Raw genomic sequence first — 23,017 nt, 5'->3', positions numbered from 1 at the left:
ATGGCCTGGTACACTGTTGGAGCGTTATCTGGAATGAAAACACAGCAACTCGATTGGATCAATCTACATACCCCACCTCGGTCTGCAAGTATGACATCTAAAGCGACCCTGTTCTGAAAGGTCATAAGACGATCCGACTGGAGCTCAGAAGTCAAGTTACTAAGGGCACCAGCAGTTTCAATTACGGTGGACTCAACCACCCTTGTCAATTGCCTTATGTTCCTGCTGGTAGCCATCGGTCCCCAGAACGGCAGAAAACCCTTTACAAGGTCCCCAAATTCTTGTCCTGCAGTGTCTTCTTGACTCAAGGCACCTCTAACTATCCTTGTCTTGTGGTAATCTGCCGCTGCTGTGTAGGTGGGAGGCAACAGGAACGAAACAAAACATGAGCCCGAAAAGTCAGGGGGCAACCATGTATAGGCTCTATTATGTCAGAAGAAATAGGTACCCTTAGCTGCTAAAAACGAAGGGGAAGTCTGGGCTGAAAAAACATACGTTTTAGTGCAGATACTCTTCCCTAACTGAGCTCTGGGATTCGTGCCATTACCTTGCAGACACAGATGACCCTGATGGGGTACAATCCAAATCGGGGAAGATCTCTTAGCTTGCTGTTTCTCACTCAGAGTAGCTCCATATCCGGTTATGTTCCATCCTATGTATACTAGTGTCTCATCTCTCGGGATAGTCTCATAAGAAATACCTTCCTTAATCATGTCTACTATACCCTTAACTAGAGCACTATTCTTAGGATTGTCTGTTACAGAACGTAGGGGGTAGACTTCATGCGCATATATGAACATTGTTCTGTATGCCCACACAGAACCATTGTGACTGAATGGCAGGACCAGACAAGGAATACCTTAAGAGGCATAAGACCACACACCCAACAGTTAGTTGTGTTCATTACAAGTTGGTGCTGGTGCAAAAGCTGAACAAAGGAGTTATTAATAAACTCTAATCTCCTAGCTGATTCGTGTTCAGGAAGGGGTTGAAAAGAGTGTGGGGAAACAGTAGAAGGAGGAGGTATAGGCGATGTAGTGGGTGCAAATGTTACTCAAAAAGAGAATAACACATAACTTATTAAAAATATCATCACACTGAATAACATGAAAATGCACAATATCAAAAAGCTTTTCTTTGTCATTATTTTACAAATCTTGTGTTTAAAGTTCATTTCCTTGGCAGGTCTCTCCATCTCGAGAAACTCCATCCTCTCTAAAGTGCTGCCCGCGATGGGAGGTTGATTCTGCTAAGGAATGCTTCTGTCAGTCCAGGGCAACTCCCTTAGACCAACCAGAACTGCGGACCTAACGTCGTCAGCTGCACCCCAAAGACTTTGGGCAATCGCGGCCCTAGCAGCGGAACCCGGATGGCGGTTCGAAAAACAAAAATAAGCAAGTTTCTCAGATGGGAGAGCTGCACTTTCAAAAATAGTACTTGGAAGGAAAAAAGAATTATGTTTATTTGTCCATAGGTCTCGGCCTCAAATTTTACCGTTGTTTTCCTGGTATAGTGTTATCTTGGAACAAGAGTTCAGGTTCTGTAGTGTCCAATGGAATTGACGGTGATACAGCTGGTTGCAAAAGTTTATCGCTCTCTTGTTCAGTAAGTGTTCCTTTTACTCGTGCATCACTGAAGGGCAGAAAACGTGGCACAGTTTCAGTTTCTGAGTCGGCGACACCCTTCTGGACCCACTGGTCATATGGCAGAGGCAGAGGGATCCGTTTGCAATGGATCCCGTGGATCCAGTTCGCCTTCCCCTCCACTGGAACTGCTGATCTCGTGGAAAGAAGGACGAGGTGCGGTCCGGTCCACCTGGGCTGGTCGTTTTTGGTTCTCTGGAAGTTCTTGACGAGGACCCAGGAACCAGGGTCGATTGCGTGACCTGGAGTCTCGGAGACCGGAGGCAGGGAGTCGTGAACCTGTTGATGCAAAACACGCAATTTAGCCGTCAATTTGTACAGATAATCAAGCAAAACAGGGTGTTCGAGTTCGCTGAACTTAGTGGGCCTTGGCACTCCCCATATGTTGGCCGGGCGGTCAAAGACAATCTCATAGGGACTAAGTTTCACTCGTGAATGCACAGTCATTCTGGTGGATAGGAGTGCTAAGGGTAGAGCATCAGGCCATTTAAGACCTGTGCTCGCTTGAATTTTGGCCAGTTTTAACTTAAGCGTGCCATTATAACATTCTACTAATCCAGCTGATTGGGGGTGATTTGCAGCGTGGAACCTTTGTTGAATGCCTAGCCCTTCACACACTCTCTTCATCACTCGACCCACAAATTCACTCCCATTATCACTCCAGACCATTCTAGGCATTCCAAACCTGGGGAAGAACTCTTTCACAAGGGCTTTAGCTGTGGATAAGGCAGCGTTGTCTTTTAGGGGATATGCTTCCACCCATCTTGAGAAGGCACAAACAACAACGAGTACGTATTTTAAATTGTTGCACCTCTCCATGTGAATGAAATCTAGCTGCAAAACCTCGAACGGGTACGTAGGAGGTGCAAAATGACCAGCTGGAGTTGGGGTTCCCCTACCAGGATTGTGTTTCAGACACACCATGCAATTCTTGACGACATTCTCTGCACACTTGGGAATTCCTGAATTTTGCCATACTGGAGCCAACAACTTGCAAATCCCTTTCACGCTGATATGAGCCATTCCATGAGCCATTGTAACCACTGCAAGAACATATGCATCGGGTAACAACCATCTCTGATGCTCTGATAATTCAATCCAACAACCATTTGCATCCATTCTACCCGTACTTTCTCTCCACATGTTCAACTCTTTCTCTGTAGCCTCAGCTTGAATAGACTTCACACTCTCTATCGTGTCCTCACACATTCCAACATCACCAACCCATCTTGCAGGGCCTGTAACATACATTCGGCTCATTACATTCCTTGCAGTTTCTTTCGCGATTTCGTCAGCAAATGCATTTCCACGACCAACTTCGTCAGTCACCTTCTTGTGAGCACTACATTTCACAATCGCCACTTGCAGAGGCATGGTCAGTGATTCAAGAAGCTCATTCACCAACTGACCATGCTGAATCTTAGCTCCATGCGAAGTCAGGAACCCACGTTCTTTCCCAATCGTCCAAAACTATGAGCCGCACCAAATGCATACTGACTGTCGGTATAGTCACTTTCATTCCTTTAGACAACACACATGCTCTTGTAAGTGCAATCAATTCTGCTGCTTGAGCTGAATTATGTGGAATACGTGCAGCTTCAACAATTGTATGCAAAGTCGTGACAGCATATGCTGCAGTCGTGTCACCATTCGGAAGCTTGAAGCATGAACCATCCACCCATAATGTACCATCACATTCAGCAAGAGGAGTGTCCCTAAGATCTATTCTCCCTTTCGTTTCTTCTTCTGTTCTAAGAAAACAATCATGCTGTTCTGAAGCATCTAATTCCTCTACAATTGGCAACAACGTAGCTAGGTTTAAAGTGTTGCACCTTTTTATGTGCACATGACTAGCTAACAATGTTAATTCGTAACCTGACAATCGAGCACTAGTTAAGTGCTGTGTCTTGGTTCTATTTAACAACGTGTCTACTGCATGTGGGACCATCACGACTAGCGTATTGTTCATTACTAGACCAGCAGACTGTCGAATAGAAACAGCTGCTGCTGCTGTAGCTCTTAAACAACTTGGCAGCGCTCTAGCTACTGGATCCAAAGTCGACGAAAAATATGCACATGGACGCTGTTTGCCCCCAAACAACTGAGTCAACACTGACAATGCACAACCTTCCTTCTCATGGACATACAACGTAAAGGGCTTACTGTAGTTGGGAGTACCCAACACAGGAGCCGAACATAATGCTGTGCGCAATTCAGAAAAACTTTCCTGACACTCTTCAGACCAAGGAATGGGATTGGGTGTATCTTTACACGTTAATGCCACCAAAGGTTTGGCTAATAACGAAAAATTTGGTATCAATTGCCTGCAATATGATGCAATATGATGTAATGCCCAAGAAAGCACGCACTTCTCTCTGTGTTCTTGGCACACTCAATTTCGCTATTGCCTGAATTCTTTCTGGGGTCAGTTTCCTTCCCTCCTTCGATAAGAGATGACCTAAGTAGGTCACTTCTTGTCGACAATATTGCAATTTTGAGAGGGACACTTTGTGGTGCAAATCACACAAATGACGCAACAATGACAACGTGGCTTCTTTACAGATTTCCTCAGTATCTGCAACAACAAGCAAATCATCCACATACTGAATAAGGGTAGCACCTTCAGGTAAAACAATTGTATCAAGCTGTGGTTTTAAAGCTTGACTATATATTGATGGACTTTCACAGTAGCCCTGTGGAGCTCGTTTAAAGCGGAAGCTGCAACCTCCTATACTGAAACCAAAAATATCCCTGCTCTCCTCAGCGATCGGGATGCTGAAGAAAGCATTCTTCAAGTCAATCACCGAAAACCATGCTGCAGAAGCTGGAATCATAGTCAATAGGGCAGTAATGTCGGGGACAACTGGAAATTGTGGTACAACTATTTTATTGACCTCTCTAAGATCAATCACGAATCTGTAAACAGGTGGCTGGGAAGGGTCAGTTCGCTTAAAAACAGGCAGAACAGGACTATTGCAAACGTTGCCTCTTGTCTCTTCAATCACATCTTTTTCAATCAGATCATTAACGATCGCTAGTAAAGCTTTTTCACCTTCACTAGAAATTCTATATTGGGGAATTCGTGGTATTTTAACATTGGCTTTCAATGTTACAACATATGGTGGTATTTCCAAAAGACCTACATCATTAGGACCAGTAGCCCAAAGAATATTAGGGAGAGATGACAATTCTGTTGGAAGTTTGTCTCTCGACAAATACATTGGAGAAACCACTTTCTTACCCAGTGTAAGTTGTACTCCAGAAGGAGAACAGTACAAAGTCGCATACAATCTTTTTAGCAAATCTAATCCTAGCAAGTTTTCACCACAACCTGTTGTTAGAATAAGGGGTGCTTCGAATTCACAAGGTCCAACAGAAAGGGACAAAGGGTCAGAAATCGGGTTTCTAACTGGGGCGCCAGAAAAACCTACTGATACATTCATTTCGCCAGACAAAGGTGCGCCAGGGAGTTTGGAGTGCATAATAGAACTCTTTGTAGCACCAGTATCCAACAGAAAAGGCTCTGACACACCTGATGTAATCACCTCAACGTAAGGTCCACTCTGATCTACTGGAACTGAAACAACTCCCTCTCTTTGTCTATGGCTGTCCTAGCAATTATTACCTTCCCAATGTTCATCTTCTGTGTAGTAATCATCAGCATAGTACTGAGCTGTCCTACCAGATGCGTTATTCTGCTGATCGAACCTATTCATAGAATTTTGAGGTGGAAGAGACTGTGTGTTCTGGGGGAAATTTCCACGTCCTCTACCTCTAGACGCTTGCTGAACACCTCGACCTCTTGTGTTTGAAACACCATTCGCGCGCTGTAACAGAATAGGGCATCTATACTTAAAATGACCCTCTTCCTTGCAATACGAACACTGGTTGGGGCCTACAGGAACACGTGGCTGAGTATACTCGACTCTTTGCGAGTTCCTCTGATACTGTTGAGGCTGCTGATAATTATTCTGATAGTTACTCTGACCACTATTATTTTGACCACCACTATTCTGGCCACCACCACCACGCGGCGGATATGCTTGCTGTAACAAAACCTTCGTTTTCAACTCTTTAGTTTTCTTTTCTGCTCTATCTTTCTCGTCTTTGTCTCGATTTTCGTAATACTGTGCAGTAGCCAATATCTGTGCTGAGGAGGAAACTGCCCAAGAACTTTCTGAGTCTTTTAACTTTTTACACAACTCTGGAAGCAGATTGTGCACGAATTTATCGACGAACCAACGCTGACCACCTTCTGTGCTCATATCTTGACCACTGTGGTCGACAAAAGTCTCTTCAAACCTGGTGAAGAAATCTGAGACTGTTTCATCTTTCTTCTGCTTACATGCAGACAACTCATCCCAATTTACTCGTATTGCAGGCATTATCGTTTTCATGTAATCAATTATTTTACCAGGAAGTTCAGCTACTAAAGGCTCAGGCTTAGCACCACCAACTTGTCGGGCATCTGCAGCAGCAATATTAGCCCATGAGTCCCCTAACTCCTGATCATGATCTGTATGACGAATCTTACCCCATAAAGGCTGTGGAACAACATTCCCAAATAACATATCGATATCGGCTAAATTCATGATACATGACCCTGCAGTCTGTGACAACTCTTTGTAATATCCTGCGGGATTTTTACGGGGATCAGGTAATGTCTGTTTAAGGGCTAAAACTTCAGCTCGCCTCCATGGGACATGTACCCACACCTGCTGGAAATGAGGCTGAATAGGTGGGTTAGCTTGTAGGTCCCCTTCCCTCCACTGTGGGGGATGTGCCATGCTCAAATAGCGACTGAGAAGTGCCCCCCTTACTCCGAAATGACAACAATGTCTCAACCGCTCTCTCGACATTGGGACCTATGATCATGCCCTCTCCAAACTCGAACCCTACACGACACAACTTGGGCGGGTTGTATTCTAGATCATTGTCTTCCAAATCCTCACAGAGAAAAACACACATTTGTTCAAGAACGTATCTCTGCGTCAGTGCTTCCCATTGACGGAAGACTTCCATGACAGACTCTACATCATACCTTACAGTGTCCATAACCCATTTATGCGCTAAACGATTCAGTAAATCTCTCTCTCGATAGTCAGGCAGTTGACTTCGCAACTGTCTTCGTTCCATGTTAGGGGTCGTAGTAGGCGACCCGAAAAGAGGTGAGAAAAGATTAGTAACAGTGTTGGCCATTCTCTGTCGAACGGAAGGAGAAACTGAAGGAAGAACGGGTGGAAAAACAGGGTGAGATAAGGCAGGGGCAGAAGTAATAGCAGAGGGATCATTAGGAGAAATAGAAGGTGCACTAGGCAAAGTCGTAGAAAGCACAGGTGAAGCAGATGTGATCGGTGGGCCTTGAGGAGGCTGCACCGAAGGAGCAGGAGCCAGCTGAAGAACAGCTGGTGGGTGCTGTGGAGGAACAGGAGGCACAGGTTGTACAACTAAAGGTTGCGGAGGTGCCGTGGCATTTTGCGCATAGGGGGGTGGCGAACTTAATAAATGCGACATTAAGGGATCTTTTTCAAGCCCTTTTGCTGCATCTTGCTGAGGAGGTGGCAAAACTGGATAGCATTTATCTATTACCATTTTACGTTGCCTGTGCAACTGCTCACTCATCTGTTCTTCTTCATTGTCTTTAAACTGCATAGCAGCTTGCATTATCGAAATTCCCCCTTCTCTCTTATTTTTCTTCGCTAGTTTAATTTCCTTCTGTTTGGCTTCCTTACGCCAAAGGCGGAAAGAGTCAAACATCGCCAGCCGGGCTTTCTTTTTGAAAAGTTTAACTTCGAGGTTATCTAAGATTTCGGTATCAAAGCTACAGTATTATTAAAACACCATCTTTTCTGGTGTATTTGATCCACACTTCATTGTATGTGATGGGGCCTACGCCATGTTTCACATATAACTCATAAGTTGGAGTTCCAACCGGAGGAACTGGACATGAGTCCTCCAATCGGGACAAAACAAATTTCCAAGTCTAAGACCAGGCATCTTCGCTCTCTAGTCTAGCTCCAAACTTCAAAGGATTATCGATTACGATATTTCTCGTGAATACACGAGTCCTTCGGCTTTGGCACTTGCAAGTTCCAAATCAAAACCAACTAAGGACTGGGAGACGCTCCACTTATACTTAACTGAGATATCGATGACGTCACCAGAAGACTCGTCTTATCATTTCGCTCTACAAAACTTCAAGGGTCCAAATCAGGGCGATAGCCAGGGCAGCAGTCCTTTGTAGCCGTCGGGAAGCGGGGAACCTCGCAGCAAAGACTTTCGGACCACGTCGACATGCAGGGGTCGATGAAGTGGTTGGCCGTCCTCCAGAATTTTCACACGAAGCTCCTCACGAACCTCTGGCTGGACCAGTACCGCTGGTATCGCCCCAAACGTTGGGCGCCAACTGAGGTACTGGGTTTTTCAGAACCGGTACCAAACCGGTAACCCAGCGGTGCCAGGGTACACCCAAAGACCTCGGATTCTTTCCTGATTCAGACCACAGAAACTCAGAGTCTTCTATGTGAAGTCAAGGATCGATTTTATTGGCTGCAACCAAGGTAACAAGTGTCCTAGAAGTACAACACACGGGATGTATATTCTCAGGAGACTGCTCAAACTTACAAAGTCAGGCGTCTCTTTTTATACAAAATATTGTGCTTTAGGCAAAAATTCTTCGAATTTACAGTACACTATTCACATTCTTTGTTACAAAGGAAAAGCAGAGTCATGATGACATGTCCATATTTCAGTTCGTCCAGCCCACAACAAATCATCCGGCAAGGCCCAACATTTCATCAGATATCGGTGGACCCCCAATAAAAATGGGCACCTCCCCATCATAAAGCAAGTGAGAGAGAAAAGAGCAGGGACAGGTGTGAGCAAGATTCGGCAGGGTGTGTGCGATGAAATGGGTTTATGGCCTGTTGTGCCTTGATGCTATCTCATTCGGCCACTGGGAGAGGAACTGACCAAACAGTTTCGGCCTGGGGCAATGGTTTCAACCTGCCCAGGTCAGAGAAAAGTCAATTAAGGTGTACGTGTCCTTTTGAATTGAATTTAGCTGTATAATGAGCCTATGTAAAGGGCAACTCACAAAATGGCTGCCGTATACAAAATGGAAGCCAAGGGTTCAAGACGAAAATGACGATTTCGAGGTGAAATCGTCACTGGAATATGACGAAAATGCTTGTACATAGTGTACTAGCCATTTTCGGTCTTTTGATATAAAAATCGTCATGCTACGACGAAGTTTTATTCACGAGTTCAGAATTTTCAGAACCACAAAGTAAAGATGCACCATATGCTCCAAAGAAGAGAATGATTGTCTATTTAAAGCATGCTCCAAAAGCAAATTGCTGGTTGCCAATTACCATCAGCAGCTGAAATGTTGAAGGCGATAGCCATTGCCACCTCAAGAGTCACCTTCCACTTCTATTGCCCTCCACTGGATCAGCTAATTCACTTTGGAGGCGGAGCTTATTTCGATTATTGTCTTTCTTGTTCGGATTCACCATCAGGACTGGACTGTTATTGCAGTGAACTTTATAAAGAGGAGTTCTACAGCGGGTGAAGCACCAACAAGAGCACAGTCAGCTCCTGGTCCTAAAAGTCAACTTTATACTCAGATTAGAGGAAGGGTGACATGTGTTACTTTTTTATTGCATAAGTGTTAAGTAACTGTTGCTCTGTAGCGCCAACGACCAAACATCCTCGGTTTCCTTTTCTTTCATTTTCCGTTTTACATCATCAGTGTTACACTCTGCCTATATACATTTAGAGGCAATACAGATGGGAGTCTCAAAGCCCACTCTACTTGCACTATGAACTCAATAACGACCTTTAAAGTCTCCTTCGTGCATCCCGGACAGTTGCACCAAACATTGGCATTCAAAAGATGTACCAACTTTCGGATTTGACAATCTTTCGTAAAACTATACATTAGGACTTCTTTTTGTGTGTAATTGCGCATTGTGTGAGAACAAAACGCCATCACTCACAGAGAAGTAAGCCCATGGCTGAAGTGAACGGATCATATGCCTCAGGTTATATGCTTTGGTGGTGAAACACAAATGTGAATGACACTCTGGCACGCCAATGGAGGAAGAGAGGTAGCTGAAACGTCCTATAAGAAGTAAGAATATTATCTATATTACCAGTCATGGCCGGCACAGGTAAGAGCGGTGGCCCGGGGTAGGGGTTGGAAAATCGACATACGACGGGATAAATTAAATGAAATTAAGATGAAAATAAAACTGCTTACCTTGAGCTCCCCGCATTGCCGAGTCGGCAACGCGGCGAGCACAGTGTAAGTGTATTTTTGTGCAATAAACAGACCACGCAGATGTTAAAGCACAAAAGGCCATTTATTAGGACCAGGCTACACAACTAAACAATAAACAATAAACCAATAACATCAACATTAATAACAGCAACGCCATATCAACTCTTCCTTGCTTCACACTCTTTACCCACTCTGACTCATGTCTCCAACCACTTCATGTCCCTTCCGTACCTCATCCATATCCACAAATCACCTAGGATCCTACCCCGATATCCTCTGGCATTGCAGTCATGCCTCCAGCTCCTCACATCATTCAATCTCCCCCCCCCCCCCAGGGATGATTGCGCCCGCTCTTGACCCCCGTACCCCTCCAATGTATCGCCTACCCGCAGCCCGGAATAAACTGGCACGCTAAGCCAACCCTACCCTCAAACCCTAGTAACTGCAGGGTGGGAGGGTGGCCTTTCAATAACTTCCCTCCGGATGGTGCTGAACGCAGGAAGAGAAAGTTGCCTTCCTCCCCTGCGCTCCTATACCCACCCCCTAACTCCACCCCTTCCCCCTGCCTGGTCCTACCCTTGCGCGAATGGCCCCGGGGGAAGATTAGTCTGTGACTCTGCTTCCCCCGGGGCCCGGCATTTTAAATATATTTTTATTTAATTTAACTTATCCCGTCATATGTCGACTTCCCCGTCCCCCACCCCGCCCACCGCTCTTACCTGTGCCGGTCACCATATGTTTATTTAAAACCAAAAAGTATGAGCTGTCTGACTCAGAACGTCCCAGAGTCAACAGGCTCCTGTAACTCGTAGACTAACAGGTGTTAACCCCAGCGTCACCACCATAGTGTGCGATGCTGACCTAAAGGTGCTTTTTGTGACACAAGATCAGCGAAAACTTCTAGCTCATTTCCTGCCCACCCTTTCCTGTTGAACTCTTTAAAACCACCGCAAAGCACATTGATCTCTATATAACATCTTCAAATAAATAAAAGTGTAAATAAATTAAGGTTATGTATTTTCTTTCTCGGGTCTGGAATTTCCTTGCTGGTGCTTACCAAAAGCTGTAATATACTAATGCTATAAATCAGTGACCACTAAAATAATTAAGATATTCAATGTTGTGCTCTGGTAACCGGTAATTGATTTCACTTCATAGGTAGTAGCTTTAACAGCCTTCTTTCTATTCTCCAGCTCACCCTGTGCTGGGTAGAGATTGTGGCAGGGCAGGGATTCTGGGAAGATTGAGGGTCGCAGTTTTGTTTATCCTTCCCTAATCCCCTGCTCTCATCTCTGGATCAGACCCTTCTGCAAGCAAAACTTACCAAGACAAAGCCACCCACCGGGAGCATTAAAGGCAGGTGACATGCGAGGAAGCCGAAGATGTAGTGCCAGTTAAAAAGGCCCTGCCAGGCCGAGCAGAAAAGAGGCAGCGCCAAGCGCCTGCCTGGTGGGCTTAAAAAAGCACAGGTCATAACTCTCTTCGAAGCACGGGATATTTCTGCTATGCCAAAGCTTTTGTGATCACGCTTCAGACCGGCTCCTGCAGCCACGGCGGGGATTTACTGGACTGTTGTACAGGTTACAAAGAATGAACACTCAGATAAAATATATATTCTTTAAAGGAAGTGTTTTATGCTTGGCAGTTAACACAGCGCACCTTTTTTTATCACCAGCAGTCCTTAACTCCATAAACTGAGTTAAGGAGGTGATGCCTGTGTGTAAAATCTGACATGCTCAGCCTTAAAGTAGATTTAAAGTGGCCAGCCAGTGCAAGCAAAAGCACCCGGCTCTCTTTGCTCAGTCATGCAGGACTGGCAATCATCAGCAAACTACAATTTCTCTGTGCATGTTAAGATAGGGTTTGAAATGCGGAATGACATTTGGTTTAATAGATTTCAAAATGTGTTTTTGTTTAATGTTAGTGATAGGGATTTGAATTCCTAAATGTCTATTTTGTTGTATATTGTCTTACTCGATTTGATACACCTGAATGTTGTCCACTTTGTTAACCACAGCTTCTCTGTCCCCAACCTCCCAGTAAAAAAAAAAGACAAGAAGGTGGTAAGAAGACAGACTTTGTGCTGTTTATTACTGAAACTTAAAAGTGTTTTTCCTCTGCCCATGACTGCTTAAATTTACCTGTTGGTTTGCAGACTTTGTAGTTTAAAATATGCTGTTTCACCTGCCCACCATGACTGTTTAAACTTCGCTCCCAGTTTTCCATATACTGTGACCTGTGTAAAAGCAATCCACCCCAGCTCCATTTTGGTTTTAGCAAGAGAAAAATTCAAAATTTACCTTAGTCCCTAAGCAGAGTGTGTTTTGAGAGTGCAGAAATCTGCTATTAGGGTTTAAACTGTGAATGGAAAATATATAGCACTTGTTTCTGACCAGGAGAGCGAGATGTGTTAGAGACCTAGATTTAACCCTCACCTGCAGAGGTTTGAACGAGAACTTTAGAGTGTGGATTGAGCATGTCTGTTTCCAAAGAGATTCAGAATTGAGGAGCAGCTCTCAGCTCCCAGCCCACTGCCCAGCAGCCTGAGCTGAAGATCACATGCCCCTTATACCAGTTCTTTACTCGTTGTTACATCTATGCTCTGATTGTTTCCTATATCAATGGTTTCTATTGGACTTAAGGCTTAGAGTTAGGGTTCTAATTGGCTGATAGGTCTGGGGTTCTTATTGGTTCCTGGGACTAGGGGTTTAGATTGGATTTAGGGCTTATGGTTAGTATTCTGATTGATTGATAGGTCTGAGGTTCTGATTGGCTCCTGAGCCTATGGTTTTGATTGGACTTGGGTTTTAGGGTTTTGTGTCTGATTGGCTGCCAGGACTAGGGCTGTGATTGGCTGTAAGGGCATGGCCACCTATTTGATCGAGGGTTGAGGCCTAGTGTTGTGATAGGTTGGGGTTAGGGCTAGGTCTCCTGATCACTAGGTATATTTAATCTTAGGTCTCAGGGTGTCTCTTCCTGGTTGTCACAGCTAAGGGTGGTGAAGACAAGGGCAGTTGCACTCACTCCACACATTTACTACAAACAAACAATACACACATCTCAATGTCTCAACACCCACTACAAAACCTCACAAACCACACCTATACACCCTTCCATTCCAACTACCACACAATGCACCTTTACTCACAGACAAAACACCACTCTATCCTGTACCACTAACCAAACCACTCATTGCCAACACAACCCAAATCCACACCATCCGAAACTATATCCCATCCAGACACACACTCTCTGCTCATAGTAAGCACCAACTCTAACCTCTAATTACTCCTAACAGATTACTTTCTTTCTCCACCAAACCTATTCTTAACCTTCTATCTTTTCATTCACCAACACCCTCCTCCCTGTTTTTACCAAAAAACACAACCACACAACCCTTACACTCCACTCCCCCACACTTATTACTTCTTCCAGCAATCAAATCTAACACAAACACTACTAACTCTTGTCCTTCCCCTCTCACGCCACATACATTCTTTTCCACAACACAGCGCCACCCCATTAACTTGCAGCTTCCAATCGTCAACAATACTTTAGAAATACTTTTCAGAATACAAATACATCATCATCTCCTCTCACTACTCTTCAAAAACAAAACATAAGACACACACCAGCACAACAAAATCTCCCACACATACTATCTCATAATACTTTCCGTCACAAACCAGAAACATACACCCACTCCCACCCTCCTGACTACTCAAATAATATATACCCTAAACAAACTCCACTGCCAAGCTTTCTCTCCATCACCACACCTAACACACATACAGCAATTCTCTTTTGACTGCCTCTCTTCTATTAGACAATTTAGAACCTTACAACATGACCCTTGTGCTGTACTTCCACCCCTAACTCATCACAACTTCTCAACTCCATGTCTTCTGCACAAAAGTACTCTAAAGAAAACAACACAGCTCACCAACTCACTCTCAACCACCATCTACAACACCTACACATGCAGACCCATCAAAATACCTTCTTAGCCTGCTGGACGAGGAATACAACACAGAACAATTGCACTATTGCTATCCTTATACAGCTAATACCAGCACTAAGTCGACAAAACACTGTTCGTTTTTCTACAAAACAAAGTCACACCATCATTAAAAGACATTCTTTAAATTTCCTACTAATATATGTTCGATCACCATAAAAAAACATGCATCACGCCTACGACCTTTTCACTGACGCACAACCTGAATTATTCTTCATAACTTAATCATGGTTGGGAGATGACATGGCTCCAGTATTGCATGGAGCCATTCTTCTAGGCTATCAAACTATCACACAAAATCGTACGGGCAAAAGAGGATGTGGCCTAGCTGTTGTAGTCAAGCAAACATTAAATATCACTAAAACTGACGTCTCCATACAAGGTTGTGAAGCCCTCTTCGCTAGATGAAACCCTACACCATCTTCCTTCTGTAACTTCCAACTCCTTTCCAGACCTCCACATGGCAATGGATCATTCCCAGACACACTTCTAGAAACAGTTTCAAACCTGATAACACTACACTCCAACCTATGCATTCTTGATGATGTAAGCATTTGGTTTCACCGACAAAATATGGACCATCCAAAAACAATCATCACTGCCCTAGATATGCTGAACCTACATCAGATCATCCACAAACCCACACCCATCGCTAGACACATCTTAGATGTCATTTTTGCAAATCCAGAAAGTTACCTTTCATAAATTTACTCCAGTCACAGTCAGACAACCATTTGCTTGTTTTCTAACACACCCAAAACTACCTTACATGCATCCACTTATCGACCTTGGAACAAACTTAATTTTGAACACTCAGAAACACAACTAACATTCAATTCAGGTCTAGACACAATAAATTCTGTTCAAAAACTATATCAGTGGCTACAGGAAGCTTTTGATATCATAATACCACTAAGAAGAATGCAACAGAACAGAAGAAAACAGGCACCTTGGAGAAATACAGAGCTAAAAGAGATAAAGCGGCAAATTACAAAGCTGCAATGCACCTGGCTCATAACAAACACCAGTCAAGACAAAAGTCACCTACAGAAACTCAATAGATTATATAAGTCATCAATGAGAAAAGCTAAGAAGAGATACTAATCAGACAGAATTCAAAATGCTAAATGAGGAAATAAAGAGCTCTATAAAATTCTCACAGAATTTCATAAACCAAATTGCCTAGAGGAGCTCATCTCATTACTCACAGACAAACTGACACATGATTGCACAACCAAAGCAAATACGTTGGACTCCTATTTAAAACAAAGATAAATCACCGGAACTCACCCTTTTCCAAAAAACCTTCAAGAGTAGGCTAACCCAGCCTCCTCATTCCTTCGGACAAATATCACATAATGAATAATTTATGGACCTGGTTAAAAGAAGCAGGCCTGCAGGCAGCCATTCTGACCCTCGTCCACCGCAAACCTTCAAGAAAATTCTTCTAACTACCTCTGCTGCCACACCAGTAAGAAGAATCATCAACAATTCCTTAACTACAGGAATACCTGGACACACTAAACCCTGACAACTACAGACCAATTACAAATGTATGTTTCAAGGGCAAACCGATAGAAAGAGCAGCATTTGCACAGATGTCACAATTCATTGAAGATAATTCCATATTTTCAGACTTCCAAACAGGATTCCACCCAGGAAGAGGCATGGAATCTGTCCTCATTGCCATCTGGGAGGACCTTGAGAACAGAGTTGACCTGAACGGGGTTGCTCCACTACTTCTCTTGGACCTCTCCGTTGCCTTTGACACAGTTGGCCATGACATTCTAATGCAAGACTCTACAGAGGCATAGAGGGAACAGCTTTTGACTGGCTCACATCCTACCTTCAAAACAGAAATAATGTCATCCATATCCCCCTTTCTCACCCACACCATACTTCACAAAAGCAGGGGTCCCTCAAGGATCTATCGTTTCACCAATGCTTTTCAACATCCACCTGAAGTCATTACCGGCACTGATCAATTAATTTCACCTCATATGCTATAACTATGCAAATGATACATAAATACTCTTTAAACTGGAAAGCCCAAAGACATTGGAAACTCATACATTTTCAGTTGCCTCAGAGCTGTTGATCAATGAATGACATGGAGCCATCTCAAATTGAATGCTTCCAAAATGGAAATATTCAAATGTGGCGATTGCAAAAATTATGACCCACTAACCGCCTGGTCTGACAATCTGGGCACACTACCTAAAGTATTTAAGGAAGTAAGAAACCTTGGAATTACCATGGACAACAACTTATCAATGAATGCCCAAGTGGACAAACTAGCAAGATCAAGCTTCATTGCTATAAAAACTCTGCAACTCATCTTCTCCCACCTGGGATTTCCCTCAAGGTCTAGGCTACTATCTCTCTTGTTCTGTCTAAACTTGATTATTGACACCAATAGCCTCTACCGCAAATCATCTATAACAACTATATTAAGATTACAATGGATTCTGAACCCTGCTGCCAGACTACTCATACATATAAAGCCACAAGTCCCTATTTCCCATGCCTTGAAGGCCTTACATTAGTTACTGGTTGCCAGAAGATCCACATTTAAGCTGCTTTGTACCACCCACAGATCGACACATGGAACAGGGCCGCTCTTATTCCAGAATAAAATAACCGCAGGAGGCAAGATAGTGGCCGCGTAGTTGCATGGAGGGTGCCTCTCCCCCTCCGGCCCACCTCACTAAAAGGAATCTGGACAGGCAAGCAATATAGCTTGGCCATCGTTGAAATTAAGGGGGAAAGAAAGTGACTGGCCCAGGATGTGGAGAAAGCGGCAGATCCTCTGTGTTGGCGGAGCTTTGAAGGGATGGACCACAGCGACAAGCTCTCCTACGACCTGTGTATATTGGAGAAATGGGCTACGCTCGGCAAGTAGGCAGACCTCATTGGAGTGTTTGCTGGCGTGCTCCAGAGTATGTGAGCAGGCGTTGTTTGGCTGTGCATAGCATTCATCATGGCCCCCAAAGTGTCAAAGTTACCAATGGCGAAGGGAGACGCAGTGCCCAGCTCGGCACAGACTGTGGCAGCCACTGTGGTGGCAAGAAAAGAGATGCTTCAGGAAACAACAGGCAACGATGTAGGTAAGCCGATAGACTCTCATCCTGCTAAAAAAAAAGGCCTGACAGTATGGGGACGGGTCAGAGGAGGAATTTACCATACCGCTAAGTTAGTTCAAAAAGGAATATCCCGGAGGTGTCTGCCCTTGAAACAAGGGATGTTTGTTCCTTTCAGTACACCCCACAACCAGCAATTACCGATTTTTTTTCATATAGAGTGCATCTAATAATTTGGCTCCCCAGATGCCCCAGGATGTTTGGGGCAAAGGTGAAAGAGATTTATGCCCTAAGCATGGGGTTGCTGAGTCTGGATGTGTTCTTCTCTGGGGCATCTTGGAGAAATATGGTGTGACCCCGGTGGCGAGCCCTTCAGCTACAGCAGGCATGCAAGAAAAGCCTGTGCCTATTGAATCAAAGAAAATCAGGAGCTGGTGAGAATACAGGGGAGTACTATGCGAAACCCCATCTAGGGAAAAATGACTCTGCTTCAGCGGACACATCAGGAAGAGCCAGGGGTGGATCTAAATGCAATGCAGATCATGGGGCTAGTGACACACTGGATGCAACAATAGAAGGGGATGACAAATCCTTCTCCCTTATGGATGACTCAGGCTCAGAAGCCTCTAATTCCTGCCTGAGTGATGGTGTGCATAGCACAACCTCAACTGATTCAAGCACTCCTGAAGCGCCCGATACAGCACTCAAGCGCAGAAAATCCCATAACGGGTCTAAGGGCAACACAGATCTCTGCAAGAGTCGAGGGAAATCTTAAACCGGGGCAGACCTGAAGTGAGACTACTCACATACAATGATATCGGGAGAACCGGAGGACCCCGCTAAATCGGAGCCACCAGCCCGGAAGAGGAAGGGGGAGATACCCCGAGCTTCTCTCCTGGACTGATTCTGGAGTCAATTAAAGAGCATTTTACCAATACCCAAGCAGATGATAAAAAAGCAAGGCAGGCAACAAAAAAACATTCAAGAGGCCACAAGAAAGATTGGCAAGTCCTGCACTGAGATTGGGGAGAAGCTTAGCTGCATAGAGGAGAGGACCACGACCGTCAAAACTGGTATTAAAGCTATCAAGGAGCAAGTAAACTCACAAGGTGCACAACTGTCGAATGCGATGTGGAAGATCGAGGATTTTGAAAATCGTAAGTGACTAAATATTCTTCCCATCATTGGGATTGAGGAAGGACTGGAAGGGGATGAAATAAGAAAATTCATGTTGGACCTTCTCAGGAGTGCATTTCCTGAACTCTCAGGGTGGAACTGGGAACTGGAAATACAGAGGGTGCATAGATTCCCTATAACACAGCATAAGTATGGCCAGTGCAATAGAGAATAGAGGCAATCAAGGGCAATACCAGTATTTTTTGGCAAATTTTTGCTTCAGCAAGCTATTTTTGAGAAAGCTCACTCTGAGGCTAGAAGAAGATATAGGGAAGTTTTTTGTCCGCCCTTACTTTTGTCACTCAACTGTTGATCGAAGATTGCGTCTCCACCAATTAATTAACCCCCTTCAGGACATAGGATTTGAAGCGTATTTATTAGCCCCAGTGCAATTAAAAGCCCTTGCAAAAGGGACTATCAAGTTTTTTACTTCTGAGATTTAAGTTAAGGAATACTTATGTGGCTTGACGGCTGTTAAGGAAATTGCATAAGCCATAGGCCTTTGGCTGTAAGCATCGGACCTGGGCGCTGTTGACTTGTTTTTTTCCTTCCTTGTTAGTAGGACTGGCACGTCTGTCAGGCATTTGGACTGTATAATGACCAAGAATTATTGCTCTTTTGTGTGTGGTGGGAGGGAGATGTAGGAGGGTGGCAGGATCTTCACACTAGTCATCACACAGACCCCGGGAAGTCTGGCTGCCTCAATTAGAAGAGGATAGGAGGAGGGGGGATGGGGTTGGGGTAGCATCAGTGGGTGGGTGAAGGCAGCGGCATCAGGGGGAAAGGCAGGGCAAGGTTTCACTGTGGTAAAAAAGCAGCAAGTATGCATATGGAAGGCATTGCAAAATGTTAAGGGGGGAAATGGTGGTGAGGAAAATTAAAAAATAGGGGGTCAAAGTAGTCGTGAGTCAGATCAGCGGAGATTCACAAACAGAGGCATGAGCTGGAGTACTTCTTAGATGCCCTATTACGGGTGTAAAAAATATATGGGAAATTAAGCATTCTGGCCGGGCGTCGTACAAGGAGTATGGCTAAGCTTCATATCACAACTGTTAACATCTGTTGGCTGAATGATAAGATCAAAAGGAGAAGGATAGAAGAGGATTTAAAAATTGTCAGAGCTGATATTTGCTACCTGCAAGAGACCCACATTGCCTGGACCGATAGAGCTTTATAAGACTCTCTGGCGCTGAATGTTTTTTGCTGTACGACACAGGACACTAGAACTAAGGGGGTGGTTATAATAGTTAAAGGAAAGACTGTTGTTCATGGCCGGAAGGCCATGGAAAGGTATGGCAGATGAGCAATGGTGGAGCGTAAATATGGTATTGGGTCTTTCACGCTCTGCTTGATATATGCCCCTTTGGTGGATGACTCAGCCCTACTTAACTGTTTAGCAATACAGCTACCATCATGGCAGGCCTGTATATATTATATGGGGATGTTATCCTAAATGGCCCTAGAGGAAGTCAAGGAGACAAGGAAGGCTAGTAGATATCTGGGTCACTTTGACAGTGCCCAATGCTAGGTACACTTACTATTCGGCCCCCCACGGCACTTTTGAAAGATTGGATTCATTTTTGGTGACGCCATCACTGGTTAAGGGGGCTCAGGTAGAGCTCTTCCCAAGAATAATGTCGGATCATAACCCTATTGTCTTAGAGCTTCCTCTTGAGGGACTGGGAAAGGTGTCCAGAAGATGGACTTTCTAGAGGAGTCTCTTGCCAGATCCAGAATATATAAGTCATATTAACGAGGTGAATCCTAGAGTTTTTGAAGACCATAAAGGCAGTACCTCTCCTGGGATAGTCTAGGACACCTTTAAACCCAGCTTAAGAGGGGAACTCTCAGGTTTAGTATTGCCAGACAGAGGCAAGCCTAGACTCACATTAGTGAACTTTATCAAAAGCTTGGTGAGGTAGCGGCAGAGTAGGTTGCAGCCGTTTCATCTGGACAAGAGGTTTCCCTGTGCTGAGTCACTTAGCCATAATTAGGTCACACCTGAATGAATTTACGGTTAAGAAGATTGCTGGGAAATATATGGCCAGAATTCAAGACTGCTATGAATATAACAAATGGGTGGCGTGGTTATTAGCTGTACGGTCAAGGCAAAAGCAGGCTGCAGGGTACATTAATGAAATTAGAAATGAGGCAGAGTAGTGACTGATCCAGACGAGATTTGAGAAACATTTTGAGTATTTTATAAGGATTTATATACAGCTCCAGTAACAGCTGGGCTTGAGGACCTAGAGCAATACCTAGCTCAAACGATATTTAATAAAGCATGCCAGCATGAGGGGCAGAATTCTCTTTGGAGGAAGTTTAGTCAGCCATTCAGGACCGCCCCTCTGGGAAGGCGGTGGGTACGGATTTGATACCCCTGAATTTCATAAAATTTTTGTATTAGAACTTTTGGAGGAACTGATGGGGATTTTCAGGCATGTTAGAAATGGGGGCATCCCCAGATTAATAATTTAATAATAATTTTTCTAAAGAAAGGTAAGGACCTGGCTGACCCGGGATCATATAGGCCAATCACGTTATTATATAGTAATGTTAAACTCTCCTCTAAGATCTTGGCTAGTACACTAGGCAGCATTATTAGGCCTGGGTGGTGAACTCCGCTCTGTTTGCAGAGTTTGCGAAGTTTTCTGCACTCCGCGCTCCGCAAAGATACATAAGTTCATGGAAGGTATACTTGTATAGGTAAGGTAATATAGCTACATTTAAGTTGCATATAATAAACTCAAACTTTCAAGTGCTGCTGTACTTTAGGCTAATTTATTTGTTTTTATATTTGTTTTTACTCAATAGTGAGGTGACTTTAGATGAACAGTTATGATAAAAATATACTTATTTATGCAGTGACCTAAATACATGTTAAACAAAAAAGAATAAAACCATACGTAATATGTAAATTTGTTAAGCCAAACTATTGAATATATTTATGTTTTAAACATCATTATTATACACAAAGGTATATAAATATCTAGGTACACATATATAATCCAAATAACTGCTTATACACACAGGGAAATGCTGTATATTTATGTTTGAGTATGGTGGCTATTTGTGGAAGAGACAACCCTTGAGTAGTCTTCTGAAGATAAGGTAGTTATCCGTGGATCTTATGTTTGTGGGCAAAGAGTTCCATAGTTTGTCTGCTTGAACAGAGAAGGATGTGCTACCTATGTTTTTTGCTTGTATGTTGGAATTTTGAGGCGAGGTGCCAATCTAGAGCATAGCTTCCTTTGTTGAATGTATTTGGTGATTTAATTCCTTTTTTCATTGAGATTTTGTGTATTTTACCCCCACCCACAACTATACCAAATCTTCAGCAGCAAGGTTACATAAATACAATAAATAGTAATAAATCCATCTAGTGAGTGTAAGTAGAAATTCGTCGCATATTCAAAAAGAGGACACTTCCATAACGCCCTAGCAATAAAATACTATATGTAAAATTGGACTCTTAAGTCAACCGGGCCACTTGCCCATCTGGTTTCCCCTTCACAGTCCCACCCACAGCTTCTATGATATGTTGACACTCATTTCGAGAGCGGCCCCCAAATCCTTTTCCCTTTCAACTTAGCTTTCTTTTCCTTTTGCTCAGAGAGTGCTATTTCCATGTTGTAAATATATATATAAAGTGTCCCTTCCACTGGTGGAATGTCGGGTAAGGGGGTCAAGCCAGGCAGAGCCACGAACAGCCTGCCTAAGATCTGTCATTGCTATTAAGATCAGCGCACCCCGCCCCATTGATTCATTCATCAATGCCCAGCAGCAAATGTTGCAGTGATGGAATGATATTCACCTTTAGAATTTCTCTTAGGAAGGAAGCGATTTCTGAACTAAGTACATTTAGGCGGGAGCACAAACCAAACACAAAAACCTAGTCTGCACCTAGGACAAAATGTTCCGGTCACCCCAACCCATTTAGCTATTTTGGTGGGTGTAATATATAAGTCAATTTTTTTTAATAATGTTGAGTTTGTAAAGTAGATGAACATAATAAAATTGACCCTCCCAACTCTAAAGTTTCCAAAAAGCCAGAATTATCCATACCTAATCTTGACCGCTATTTTGCATTGTGTTTTTCCAGGTCGTCTGGAGCCCCCTCCAGAAGACACCCGTATGTTTGTGATATCGAGTAGTTGGTTCCCTTTGTTAAGATCTCCATCGGGGATATCCCGGAGAAGCCCACAACCCCCAACCTTACTTAAAAGTAAGTCCCTGAGTTGTAAATATTTAAAAAAAATCTTGAGCCCCAGTATTAAATCTAGCCCAAATCTCTTCAAATTAGATCATGTGGTTCCCCGAGAGAAAATCTCCCAGCCTTCTCAGGCCAGCTCGTTCCCATTTAAGAAAATGCCTGTCATGGAATATATTGGGGAATTGACTATTCCAATGCACAGGAGTGTACCAGCTGTACCTTCCTACTTCCAATTTTTTCCAGATTCCTGACCAATTTCTGAACGCAGCAACCAATGCCTTGAACTGAGCTTTTTTATAATAGCTAGGCTTGAATATTTTCAACAGGCACTCCTTAGCTGCTGTGCCAAATAATAATTCAAATATTGACGGAACATATTCCTCTGTCCCCTCTTCACCTACCTTATTATTGAATAAAGGGTGAAGATATTGCAAAGCTGCCGCTAGATAGTACGATTTAAGATTGGGGAGCACCAATCCCCCCTTTCCCTGGACAAACTCAAAAACCTATTTGCCCTTCTGATTTTCCCATATGCCCAGATAAACCTGGCCACAGCCAACTCAATTGTTTTAAATCAAGTATTTTCAAACTCAAGCGGGATTA

This window comes from Lissotriton helveticus, chromosome 3_1 (assembly GCF_964261635.1).
Source record: "Lissotriton helveticus chromosome 3_1, aLisHel1.1, whole genome shotgun sequence".
Lineage (NCBI taxonomy): Eukaryota > Metazoa > Chordata > Amphibia > Caudata > Salamandridae > Lissotriton > Lissotriton helveticus.
The sequence above is the reverse complement of the archived record's forward strand: the minus strand, read 5'-3'. Positions refer to the sequence as shown.